This window comes from Pinus tabuliformis, chromosome 4_1 (assembly GCF_031772625.1).
Source record: "Pinus tabuliformis cultivar Carrire ecotype Pingquan chromosome 4_1, CPIR1, whole genome shotgun sequence".
NCBI lineage: Eukaryota > Viridiplantae > Streptophyta > Pinopsida > Pinales > Pinaceae > Pinus > Pinus tabuliformis.
Window position 1 is genome coordinate 661,029,608 of NC_142303.1, and position 14,417 is coordinate 661,044,024.

A 14,417-nucleotide genomic window follows, 5' to 3' on the forward strand; every position below is an offset into this window, starting at 1 on the left:
GAAAACTTACAATACTACTCTACATAATCAATGTTGTCTTCCTCTCAAAGAAAATGAAAAGACAATTGAAATTAGAAATGACTATTTATATCATCATAGATGCCTTGTTATTATGCAAATTCATTGAAGAGAGATTCCTTCATTGTATAACCCAAAAGATTTTCAATCATATTTAAGACCTCTCACTGAGAGACAGTTAAAAACGACTGAAAATGAAATGCGTGCTGCTATAAGAAGTTGCATGATTCTTGGGAAAGCGTAAGCGTATGTATTTTTCCATGGTTTTAAAGCATAATTTTCCTCTGAAACCGGGTAGCTACAATGCTTATATTGTAGTTTTAGATTTTATAGATCTCTTGTCTTAGGTTTTGCAATCTGGATGGACCTCTTCACCCATCGAAACGAAAAGAAAATAATAAGCTAACAGGATTCTGCATGGATCGGACAAAGGCATGAAATTATTTAACATAGTAATAGCGGCAAGACAAGATTGATATGGGTGGTAACTCATCATCTTTATTGTCGAAATATGCTCACACGTCGGATAACCTAACCTTAATGTGCAGCATACACACACACAGCTTACAATAATTCCAAATCAAAATCACCATCGTTGTTCTATCCATCGTTGTTCAAAAACACACAATCTCAATCTCTTCTTCTTGTGACGAAGCATGGGTCAGAGAGTGTACCACTTGCAATCGAAATACAGAGCCTAGTAATACTGACAAACAGAACATGAGGTGAGGTGTAGGTGTAATTGACTAGACAGAGACAGGGACAGAGGATTTAATGAAAGCGAAAGGCACCCGCATGACGGGAACAGAATGAAGAGGATGAGCCATTTCGCATGACAGCTTCAGGACCTCGGACAGATCAACCGGATGTTCAGCATGAGGAAGCCATTCAAAATGATGGAGCAACTTGGCCACCCAGAGGTTAACAGTGGCAAGGCCCAGAGCCTTCCCCGGGCACACACGACGACCAGCACCAAAAGGAGCAAGCCTCAGATCGTTACCCCTCACATCCACGTCTTCCCCGCCTTCCGACACCACAAACCTCTCCGGACGGAACTCATGAGGTGATTCCCATTGGGCGCAAAGCCAATGGCCCGCCCAAACAATAACTGCTGCGCAGATTGCTTGAGGGGTCTGTTGGCGAAATGAGGAGAGTTGAGCAGCTCCCGGGCCACTTCAGGATCCGATGTAATAACGGCGGGCGTGGAGCCTAAGCTAAAGGCCATAAGCTTCTTGGCGCCATGAAGATGAGCCAGATATTCGAGCTTGCGGTGAGCAAGACCGATGCTCATGTCTAGCAGACTTCCGATGATGGGCCATCCTTTGGGACCAGGAATGGGTACGCCGCCCGACCTCCTGCGTCTCCCCGCCCACGCGCAGCCTCCCGGGATCAACCAGGAGGCCAAAACAGCAGATACAGCAGCAATAAGCAGTGCAATATAAAGATGCCACTGACGCCACCCACAAACATCGTCGGAGTCCAACGACAAACGACTGCAACCATTTCTAAAGAGGAGGAAATAGAGCCACCACCCGCCTCCTGCAGAGCTCCCGCGATTCTCCATCTCAGAAATGGATGGCAAATACAAAAACTAAGCAGCAGCAAGAAGCCAGAGAGAGATATGAGCGCATAGAATGTGGAGGGGTTGAAGCGGATTTATAGCTCCAAGGGTTCCATTCCACGGGAAGAGAGGGAAAAGCCGGTAACCGTAAAAGGCAGATCCCGAAACATCTATTAAGTCGATACCATTCATCCGTTGGAATTCGAAGTGGACGCACATGCACTTGGTTGAAACATTTATTAAGTCGATACCATTCATCCATTGGAATTCGAAGTGGACGCACCAATGCAATTGGTTCAATTTTGGGAAGATTTTGGTGATTTGAGTTGTTAGGATGGATTTTGAATGTCTCAGCCGTTTTCTTCTTTTTTCTATGGCCTTGACCCTATTGCTAACATTAAAAAAAAACAATTCAAAAAATCACTTGCAAAATTTTGGAAAACAAAAACATTAGATTCAGACACAAAATAATTGCCGGTGTGGTATGCTTAAATGACTGTGTACTTTTAAATTTCTGGGGTATTTGAATTGCGTAGATTACAGAGTTCAAATTTATTCTTTCCGCAAATGCCAACTAGATTTCTCACAGAATGAAAAAAAAAAAAACCACTGAGTGTCTACCAAGGCGGAGTTCCTCCCCGGAAGGCCAAAAGTGGTCAGAATCTAGACAAAAAAAATTTCAAAAAATCTTGTAGAGACAATATTTGAATTTGATGGTGGAAATGGATTCAGCACCATCAAAAACTCATGGGGCACCTAAAAGTTTGATCTTTAACCACTGTAAAAAATTTGCATTTACAAAAACCTTTGCCGGATTTTCTAAAAAGATGGCCTGAATTTCCATGAATTTCGGGGCAAAAGAGCCCCCTAAAAACAAATGTTGAAAATTAATAATTAAACAAAATTATGATTAAATAAATTTTATCATCTATATAATCTTCTTTTCATTAATAAATTATAATTACTTTGATTAATCATATATTTTCTTTTCTAATATTTAAATATTTTTATCTTTTCTACTTTTAATATGTATACACTGGTAATATATAAAAAGTTCAAAAAAAAGCAAATTTTATTGAAGTGTTAAGAAATGGGGAGTAAATTTTATTATATACAAAAATACATTAGTGAATCAATATAGTACACTATGTACTATGTTTAGCTAATCAATATAGTACACTATATACTATGTTGCCAACTAAATTTCTGACACAATGAAAAAAACTAAACGTTGAAAAATAATAAGTAAACAAAATTATGATTAAATAAATTTTATCATGTATATATTTTTCTTTTCATTAATAAATCATAATTAATTTGATTAATCATATATTTTCTTTTCTAATCTTTAAGTATTTTTTATCTTTTCTATTTTTAGTATGTATACATGAGTAATATTAAAAATTGGAAAAAAAGAAATAGCAAATTTTATTACAACGTTAAGAAAAAAGAGTAAATTTTATTATATACACAAATACATCAGATTAAATTTTATTATACACAAAAATACATTACTGAATCAATTTAGTACACTCTATATTAAAGAATCAACATATTACACTATGTACTATGTGCAGATATTTGAGTGCACTCTTTATTTTTACGAACAAGGGGAAATGGCAGAGTAAATTTTATTATATAAAATAATATATTATCAAATCAATGTAATAATATTTATAAATATATTAAATTGATAAATATTTCAATAAATTATTTTAATTATATAAACATTAAGTGTAAACAATATTTTAGTATTATTAAGAGAATGTTTTACTTTTAATTGTTTTCTAAATATCAATATGGATTTTATTTAGTAATAATTAATAATATTTATAAGGTGAGATATTTTTGTTTCAGAATAAAAAAAATTGAAACTTTTAATTTAATTGTTAATAATTATCTATAAAATATACTTATTAATAATTAGAGATAAAAACTAAGGCGCCATCTACCGAGGCGGAGTTCCTCCCCGAATCTAGGTAAAAAAAATTCAAAAAATCTTGTAGAGACACTGTTTGAATCATGTTTTTTCAAAAAATCTTGTAGAGACAGTATTTGAATCAAGTTTTTTATCGTGGAAACGTTTGGGGCACCTAAAATTTTGAAGTTCAACCACTGTAACTTGCATTTACAAAAAAAAACTTATTTTCCCAAAATATGGCCGGAATTTCCATGACTTTCAAGGGAAAAAAGCACTGCTAAAATAAACGCTGAAAATTAATAGTTAAACAAAATTATGATTAAATAAATTTTATCATCTATATGATTTTCTTTTCATTAATAAATTATAATTACTTTGATTAATCATATATTTTCTTTTCTAATCTTTAAATAGTTTTATCTTTCCTATTTTTAATATGTATACATGGGTAATATAGAAAATTGAAAGAAAAAAAAAAGAAAAGAGCAAATTTTATTAGGGTGTTAAGAAATGGGAGTAAATTTTATTATATACAGAAACACATTAGTGAATCAATATAGTACGACATGTACTATGTTTAGTGAATCAACATAGTACACTATGTATTACGTGGTCAACTAGATTTCTGACAGAATGAAAAGAAACACCTTAGTGAATCAATATAGTACGATATGTACTATGTTTAGTGAATCAACATAGTACACTATGTATTACGTGGTCAACAAGATTTCTCACAGAATGAAAAAAACTAAACGTTAATAAATAATAAGTAAACAAAATTATGATTAAATAAATTTTGTCATCTATATAATTTTCTTTTCATTAATAAAGTATAATTAATTTGATTAATCATATATTTTCCTCTCTAATTTTTAAATATTTTTATCTTTTCTATTTTTAATATGTATACATAGATAATATTAAAAATTGAAAAAAAGAAATAGCAAATTTTATTACAATGTTAAGAAAAAAAAAGAGTAAATTTTATTATATACAAAAATACATGAAAGTAAATTTTATTATATACAAAAATACATTAGTGAATCATTTTAGTACACTATGTACTAAACAATCAACATAGTACACTATGTACTATGTTTCCTTTTAGAATACGCAGATTTGAGTGCACTCTTTATTTTTACTAAGCAGGAGAAATTGTAGAGTAAATTTTGTTCTATAAAATAATATATTATCAAATCAATGTAATAATATTTATAAATATATTAAATTGATAAATATTTTAATAAATTATTTTAATTATATAAATATTAAGAGAAAACAATATTTTAACATTATTACGAGAATGATTTACTTTTAATTGTTTCTTAAATATTAAGATGGATTTTATTCAGTAAAAATTAATAATATTTATATGGAGAGATATTTTTGTTCCAAAAAAAAATTTGAAATTTGAAAAATTAATTGTTAATAATTATCTACAAAATATTCTTATTTAATAATTAAAGATGAAAACTAAAATTTATATCAAATACTTATTTTGAGGATTATATTTTTTACTTTTCCAACATATTATTAATAAATAATTTTTTTATGATATAAATTTATATATTACATTAAATTAAAATATAGTAAAAAAATACAACTATAAAAGATTAATGTTATTGTTATTTCCCTTCCAAGTTAATTGTCTCTGAAAATAACAAATTCATATAAAGTTTTTATAATTTCATTTTCAACGTGAAGAGATCGATCTCCTGTATCATAAATAGGTTAGTTTTCCATAAGCTTCATCTAAATGTAATTTTTTACAAGTTAATTATAATTTTGAACATGTCCACCACGACCATGATGGAATAATGTTGTCTAGATTTCCTTGGAAAACATGTGAAGAAATCCATGGAAATGACCTCCCATTTCCACTCTGGAATCGCAATCCACTGTAGTAATCCGCTTGTGTGCTTACATTTTGCTTTTACCTGTTGACGATCCAAGCATCTAGCCACAAACTCTGCCACTTCCTTCTTTAGATTCAACCAATAATAAAACGTTTTCACTGTTTTCAATGTCTTTTGGTATCTTGGGTGCCCTGAGTACGGTTTTGAATGGAATTCACGCAAGATAGTCTTCTTGAGCTCACTTTCATTCAAAACATAGATCTTGTCCCTAAATCTGACCAAACCATCCATTGTGAAATGATAGTCAACATCCTGATTACTTGTGCCATGTTGTAACCTCTGCCTAAGATCCTTGTACCTGTCATCCTGTTGTCCTTCCTGTGAGATCTGATCCTGTAAATATGTCCCATAATAGCTCATAGTTGTTATATGATTCACCTACACTCTCCTACTAAGAACATCTACAACCCTGTTTTCCTATCCCTTAATGTATCGGATCTTAAAATCAGACTCACTAATCATGGCCAACCATCTAGCTTGCCTGAAATTCATATTCAGTTGGTGAAACAGATACCTCAATCCACCATGATCGCTCATTAATACAAACCTCCTGCCAAGAAGATAGTGCCTCCACATCTTCAATGCATGACTAATCGTTGCCAACTCAAGATCATGAGTCAAATATTTATGCTCGTGCTCATTCAACTTCTGTGACTCATAACACACTACATGTCCTTCCTATATTAACACTCCACCAATTCCTCTCTTGTAGGCATTTGTACACACCGCAAACTCCTTGTTTGGATTTTCAATCTTTAGAACTGGAGTGTTTGTCAACAATTGCTTTAATTGCTCAAATCTTTCTGCACATTCCTCGGTCCATTCAAATATCTTACCTTGCCTTTTCTGTGACGTAATAGGATATGTAATCCAAGAGAAGTTCCAGATGAACATCCTATAATAACCTACTAGATCCATAAATGATCTTACCTCGTCCATGTTTCTAGGAACGGGTCACTCCATGATCGCTCTTATCTTTTCTGAATCCATTGTCATGCCTTCCTTGGAAACAACATGTCCCAAGTAATGTACTTTTGTGTTAAATAAATTGCATTTACTAAGCTTTGCATGCAACTAATTCTCTCTTAGCAATTTCAACATTGTTGCTAACTGTTCGACATGCTCTTCCTCATTCTTAGAATATATCAATATATCATCAATGAGCACAATGAAAAACCTGGCCTGATAAGGATGAAACACACTATTCATCAAGCACATGAGTGTAGTTGGAGAATTAGTCAAACCAAATGGAACTACAATAAACTCACAATGCCCATACCTAGTGTTATAGGCCATTTTGTCGCATCTCGTCAATAGGCCTTCAAACAGGATCAATTCACATCCTTCAACATATTATCATAGTTCTTGCATAAAGCCCTAAGCATGAATCTCCCTAATCCTTGAGTTCTCCCCCTTGAATCCTTCATTTCAGTGATTTTAAGGACCAGGGAACCCTGCATGACCGAGAAATTGTGTTGCAGTGCGGTCTCTCTTTCTCTCAAGGTGTTGTGGAATGCACCCTCCAAAACTATGGGGGTGCAATGATTATAGAAATTAGGGAAAAAATAGTAAAAAATCTGGAGCTTCGTCTTCTAGAAGCTTCCGGAGGTTGTTTCAACCACTTACCTTGGATAAAAATTTGAATCCTATCTTATTCCACCTTGGAGAAATCACCATCTTATCCCTTGCGCTATCCTCCCATCACATTTTGATCTCAAGCCTAGATTGGTAAGTGGATAAGAATTCATGAGCTACCTCTCCTTCCTATATATTTACCTCATTCCACAAGGATTTGGTTGGTTGTTGTTCGATTTTGGGGAGTGATTCTACCCTTATGTTGATGATGTGGGAGATATCTCTACATTCATTAGGGTGATTAGAGGTGCAATTTGTGACAATGAAATTACAAGTGAACTTGGAGGGGTGCTTTTACAGGATCAAAACCTTCTTCTTTTTTGTAACTCACTCCATTTCTATTAATGCAAAGAGTTCTTCTTTGTTTTCCTATATATGATGTTATGGTGTCATATATTTCACTACCATGTTGATCTATTGAATAAAGTGATTATATGATGCTACATACATTTTTTGGATCGTTTGATTGTGTTATCTCACTGTGCAGGTTCTAATAATAATAATCGAAGCTAGGATTGGAGCATTCAAGATAAGGAAGGAGCGAAGCATACGACAAATTCCAGGTAGGCTTCATCTCATTATCTATTTGCTTTAAGGAAAACATTAGTCCCTTTGTCTTTTTGTTGTTTTAGGTGACTCCACTAGGCATAGGGAAGATACTTTTATCCGCAGTCGTAGATTTTTCATAACAAATTGGCAAACACTCCATCACCGCTCTTATATTTTCTGAACCCACTAATATGCCTTCCTAGGAAATAACAAGTCCCAAGTAATGAACCTCTGTCTGAAAAAAAATTGCATTTTCTAATCTTGGCATACGTTTGATTCTCCCTTAGCAATCCCGACACTCTTGCTAAGTGTTCGACATGCTCTTCCTCATTCTTATAATATATCAATATATCATCAATGAACACAATGGAAAACTTGTCTAGATAAGGATGAAACACATTATTCATCAAGCACATGAAAGTAGCTGGAGCTTTAGTCAAACCAAATAGAACTATAACAAACTGATAAATCCCATACCTTGTCCGTAAATCAGTCTTGTAGATGTCCTCTTCTTTAATGTGTACCTGATGATATCCGTCTCTCAAGTGAATCTTCGAGAACACTATTGCTTGTTTCAACTATTCGAACAAGTCATCAATCCTCAACAACGAATACCTGTTCTTGATGGTCACCTTGTTTAACTTCATGTAATCAATGCATAGCCTAAGAGTACCATCCTTCTTATTCACAAACAACACTGATGCACCCCAAGGCGATACACTTGGCCTGATGTATCCCTTGTCAAGCATTTCCTTCAACTACAACTTGAACTCTAATAACTCTGGTGTGCTCGTCCCTTATGGTGCCTTTGATGTTGGTGTTTCCCCTTGTACCAAATCAATATAGAAGTTCACTTCTCTACGAGGTGACAGCTCTAAAATCTCTGCTGAAAACACATCTTGAAACGGATGCAAGATCAGGTACCTCTTCATAACTTCTGCATTCTCTACATCCTTACCTTTATCACTAAAAATATGCATTGCAATTAACACACACCGTTTTCTGCGATTGCATTTTCCTACATAACTGTCACCATTCTAACTGATGTAGCTTTCTTCCTACCCTGCAATATTCTTTGTTCTCCATTGTCATTCAAGAATTCAATAGCTTTGTCATAACAATCCAACTTAGTCATGTGAAGATACAACCAGTCCATACCCAAAAGCATACTATATGATCCCAACAATAGTACATTAAAATGTGCTAAGGTAGGCATACCATTCAACTTGAATGTACAAGCTCTTACCAAATGACGAACTCTCTTCTTTGTACTTGTAGTCGAATGCACTAACCAAGATTCGGCATGCACTTCTTTATTCAAACCTCACTTATCCACCAGGTCAGGACTTACATAACTATAATTAGATCCAAGGTCAATCAAAATAGAAACAACTTGATCCCAAATCTCACCATCCATCTTGATAATAGATTAATGGTGATTCGCCTGCCTATTATCCAGCGCTGCATAAATCCGTGGAATGCTCTGCCCAACATCCCCAACTCTCTACGCATCCTATGCACTATAAATCTAAGGCATACCACCCTGATTTTGCGGACAATCTCTCTTGAGATGATCCTTACCACATGTCAAACACTATAAACTTCTCTTACCATGACCTTTATTTTGTTGTTCTCTAGGTTGAGGTCCATTAAACTTCTTGTCAGGTGATAAATTTTCTTTCTCTCCTACATCCGGAAGTCTTGGTTGTTTTGGCTGCCACTTGCCTTTAGCTTTCTCTTTCCCTTTCCAACCTTGCTGAGACTCTGTCTTGCGCATTTATATCTCACAACAGTGCTTCAGTTCCGCAATGACTTCTTCAAGTGACTGAGGCTCATCATACTCAATCCGATCTTTAAACGCTAATGGTAATCCATTGAAAAAAATCTGAACTTTGGCTTTTTCATCCTTAAGATATGATACATACCTCAATAAATCCAGGAACTTAGTCGTATACTCCTCATCTATCATCGATCCCATCTTTAGCTCACATAATTCCTTGGATTTTTTATCGTAGTACTTCCCGTGACAAGTACTTCTTCCTAAATATCTCTTTAACTCATGCCAACTCAACTCTTTTGTCTTGATGTCTCTAACCCGCTTCACATCTTCCCACCACATTTCTGCTTTCCCTTTAGGCTAAAGATACATGTTCTGGCCTTCATGTTCTCCATGTAATCATGCAACTCAAAGAACTTCTTCATATTGAGTAGCCATGCCTCTGCATCCTCCAACTTCTTCAAATACCCATTAAAGGTAGGTGGATTTTCTTTCTTGAACTCATCCCATAAATATCCCTGGTCACTCCTCCTATAAGGATGCTAGCAATGATGGCCATGATACCTGTCTGAACTAGAACTAGAGTAAAGCTTGTGTCCACTGCCTTACCTATCAGGTGTATCCAAGAACCTGCCATCTCTAATCATGTCATCTCTGTGTGACATGTTCCCACCATGAGACCTGCTACCATAGGCTCAATTAGTCATGTTGCCCTATCGATGAGTGATACTAAGTGGTCTGTCTCTCTACAAGTCTGACAAGATTTGATGGATGACTACATTAACCTCTGCCTGTTTCTCCTGTGCCTGAATGATTATGTCATTATCTGCTTTGATACATCTTATTTCTTCTTTCAAACTTCTCAATGTGTCTCTTAAGTCAGAAGAGTGCCCACCACCATGCTGATCATATGATAGATAGGGAGGGTCTTGTGAATTTTAGTCTACCATATTTCTAGTCCTCTTCGATTTTCTTCCTTCAAGTATACCATGTCAACTTAAACCAAAACATAACATAGTCAATATACCTTAGTATAGTTCAGGGTAGGATATCTCATCTACAAGATCAACTAGATTAGCTCAATACATGCATAAACATAATCATAGCATTATATAAAAATCGTCTCAACCATCATCCAATTAGCATGCATGACTATACCAACCACATACCATGACCTCATGCACGACAACTATAACCATGTCAATGTATGTATAATGACGTATAGACACTGACATGCATAACAAGTGCATAACTGACAAGAACTCACAACATATACATCCAACAACAACACCATCTACTTTCACATGGCGAAACAACTGCAACCATGCCTACACAACAAGCACATAAACCACAAGAATAAAGAACACATAGGAAACTCACATGTATGCATGACCAACAAATTCTGCCCATCCAGTCCACGGGGTGAACCTAGCTCTGATATGACTCTGTAATAGCCTCCTCCCACATTTACCCAAGCTAACCGGTCCACTAGGGTAAACATGTGACAAAGAATTACATGATGTGATTCAACTCTGCATGTACAATTAAGGAAGTGGAACCGAAAAAATAAAACAATATATTCTTTCTCGTAAGCTATATAATCTTTAGGAGACAACCAACACTTCCAAGTTCCCAACCCCTAAGACAACAACTCATTTTTTTGAGCTAGACCCCTAGTCGCTCCCGTGACAATCCATGCATGCGACTGAGAGCCTCTAGTCACTCCCAGAATAAGGCATGCATGTGACTGTGACCTTCTTTAGGCAATTCTGAGCCAGCGACCCCAGATTTTGTGCCACTTTTTTAGGGTCAGGTCTCAGGCCTCTACTTAGAACTTCATGAAACTTCCAGAAATGATAAATAACAATTAATTAAAGCTACTAATGCGAACATTGGTACAAGGCCTTGACCTGACCCCTACTATCCATTATAAACATTTCGTCAAACATATAACAAACATGTCATCTACGGGTCATAACCACAGATTTGAGTATAGGGGTCTCATACTTATCTGAGAATCGTCAAGAAGAATTTATGCCTTATCACAATAACTGCATTATCATTTATTAGGTCATACATTCATTATTCATTCATTTCCTAATCAAAACATAATGAAAGCCATGACTAAGATCTGTCCTAAAACCAAGCCTATAACCAGAAAAATAGCAATGATAGAACAACTATTAAAACCACTTATTAACAAGTACATTTACAAATGAAATACCAAAGGAAAATAATTTCTTATTAATGTATGTATAAGCCAACCAAGGCAGGAACTTCCAAGAACCAACCCACCATAGATTAGGCTGAACCAAATCTTTCTTTCAACTAACCACTCCCATGTCATATTCCAAGCATGAATGTGGGACTCACAACAGAACTAATCAAGGCTTCCTCGAGCTTTATCGTATCACCACCGAGGGATTCCTAGGCCGAAAACCATCATCAATACAATTAGGCTTTAATGCAATCCCATAATTTGGATCACTGGGCCCTAAAAAAGCATGGATGCCTCTGAATCTTTAAACCTAAACTACGAGGAATTTGTGTATCTCCACCTCTAGGATTTAACATCTTTCCCGCCATTGACGAGTCAAGGATTCCTAGGCCCAATGAGGTTCCACCGTCTAGGATTTATCGTATATCTTGCCATTCACTGGTTGAGGATTCCTGGGCCTAACGAGGTCATACACAATCAGACTTCACCATAATCCACCTTCACCAACCTAGGGATTCCTAGGCTTTTGTTTCTCCCCTTGCACTACCCCACTCAGTTTCGAAAACCATTGCGCAATCCAGCTCAACCAAAACAAGAGAACCCCATCACACCATGGCTATCCGAAAATGGAAAAGCAAGGTTAAAAACCACTGTCACACCTGGAAAAACCCATGCCAAAGATAAGAAGAGAACCAAAACACACATGCATGTACCATGCATGTGAAAACTAGCAAGGAAACCATACATGCAACTCGATACCTACAAGTAATCTCGCTCTTCCTTTCTTGATCTTTACTTCCGTTTTCTTTCTTGTCTTTCCTTTGCCTTCCTTCCTCCAATGCTAGAGTGCTCTAAGAATTCTCTAAGTGCCCAAGAGTATGAGAAAGTAAAGAGAATAGAGAGAGATCTCCAAAACTGAACTGACTAAAGGTTGTGAATTGATCCTCCGAAGAATTTTTATTAATGAGACCTCTATTTTCTTCATTTTCCATTATTTTCCTTCATTTTACTCCTCACATGTAACCTGTGACCTTTCACCTTCATTTTCTCCTCATTTCCCTTATATTCATAAATAAAATGTCATTTAATGCCACTTTTCCTTTGCAAACACTTTGTCATTGCCTTTGCCAATTTCCCTAGCTATAATAAACCAAACGAACACCCACACTAGGATGTTTTGCTCAACATTAAGCTTGGGTTATGTGCCCCATGACCTATGTTATTATTTTGCCTTTATTTACTTTATTTCATGGATTTTTGACAAGGGATGTTACATATTGTTAAAGGCTCGACTATAGTAGTTCTAGCTTGGCCTTGGGACATTAAAGGGGCATTTTTGGCCTAGCCCGCCATATATAAAAATTTTGAAAGTATAGACCTGTACCAAATAAATAAAATATTTTATTGTCCACATGACATAATATAATATCATATGAACTTTTAAAAGAGATAAAGTAATTAAAAGTATAAAAAAAATATGAGTAAGATTTTTAAACCTTATAGTAACTTTTCAAAAACATTTCATCATAGGATATATATATATATAGGGAGAGAGTAAAATATTCAATGTTCAAAAAAATAAAAATAAAAATAAAACAAGTGAAAGTTAAAAGTAAAATAAAAAATATCAAGCTATCCTAATTAGAGGGAGATGTGTAATTCATTCCCTTCTTAATATAAAATTAATATGTTACATCTAAAAGTGTTCATAATAATAATAAATTTCATATAGTGTATCAAAAAATACTTTAATATGCAAGATTAAGAAATATTAAGTATACCTAAAAATATATTAATAACAAAAAACCATTTTAATATCAACAATGTAGAGATAAAATGTCTCAATGCACATGTTACATTATTTTACATTTTGGTTCTTTTTTAAGTGTAAATTTTTTTGGTCAATTTTCGCTAAAATCCAGCAAAGTTTTTTTTGACTTGCAAGTTTAAGTTATGCACTCTATATAGTATTCAAAAATAAAATGTAAATAATGTTGAGATTACACATTGTGTATCTTTGTGTAGAGAGAGAAAACCATTACAGATTCATTGAGATCTATAAAGAGATGACAAGGATGTAATTATTTTTCAAATTTTGCATTCTAAAAGAAATTTTAACCTAAAATGTTTGGATCTATAGTGTTGGTAACCTAGTGATCTTTTAACAATTCCTATTTCTAATATATAATATATAATATAATTAATAGACTACCATAATATTAACCTTCTACTTACATACCATAGCTTTTTTATATATAACAGATCTATTATAATATATTATATTATTAATATACTATAATATAACCTAGAAAATAATATATATATATATATATATATAATCATTGTATTATATAATAATATTAAGTTATATAAATCTAATAATATATAATCTATATTTTATTAATTTATTCACATACTAATTCATTTATAAATACTATTATGTATCTAATATAATATTTTTTATAAAAAAAAAATTTAGGGTGTAATATAATATTTTTTATATAATTTTTTTTTTTTTTAATTTCAGGTGGACATTTAGGTTTTGAATGATGCTTCTTATTCTCTACGCACACTATTTAATTATTTATATGCTCTCCACCATTTCTCGGTCTTCAAGATAGACTTAGCTGATGGCTCTAAAACGTCCACTAAAATCTTTAAAAATTACCCAATGTTGAAAGAATCTTACCTGTATTTACTATATTTTCCATGGTCTCTAACTATTATACATTATGGTCATTTTCAACTCCATATTTCTTCATGGGATACTGAAGTCAACCATTTTGAATAAAATCTACCATTTTGGAAAATTATTCAAGGAA

General features: G+C 34.0%; 1 pseudogene; it reads right to left on the bottom strand.

Moving 5' to 3' along the window:
• Positions 1-764: 764 nt before the first annotated feature.
• Positions 765-1,582, bottom strand: LOC149177828 (cytochrome P450 78A4 pseudogene; annotated as a pseudogene).
• Positions 1,583-14,417: the final 12,835 nt, after the last annotated feature.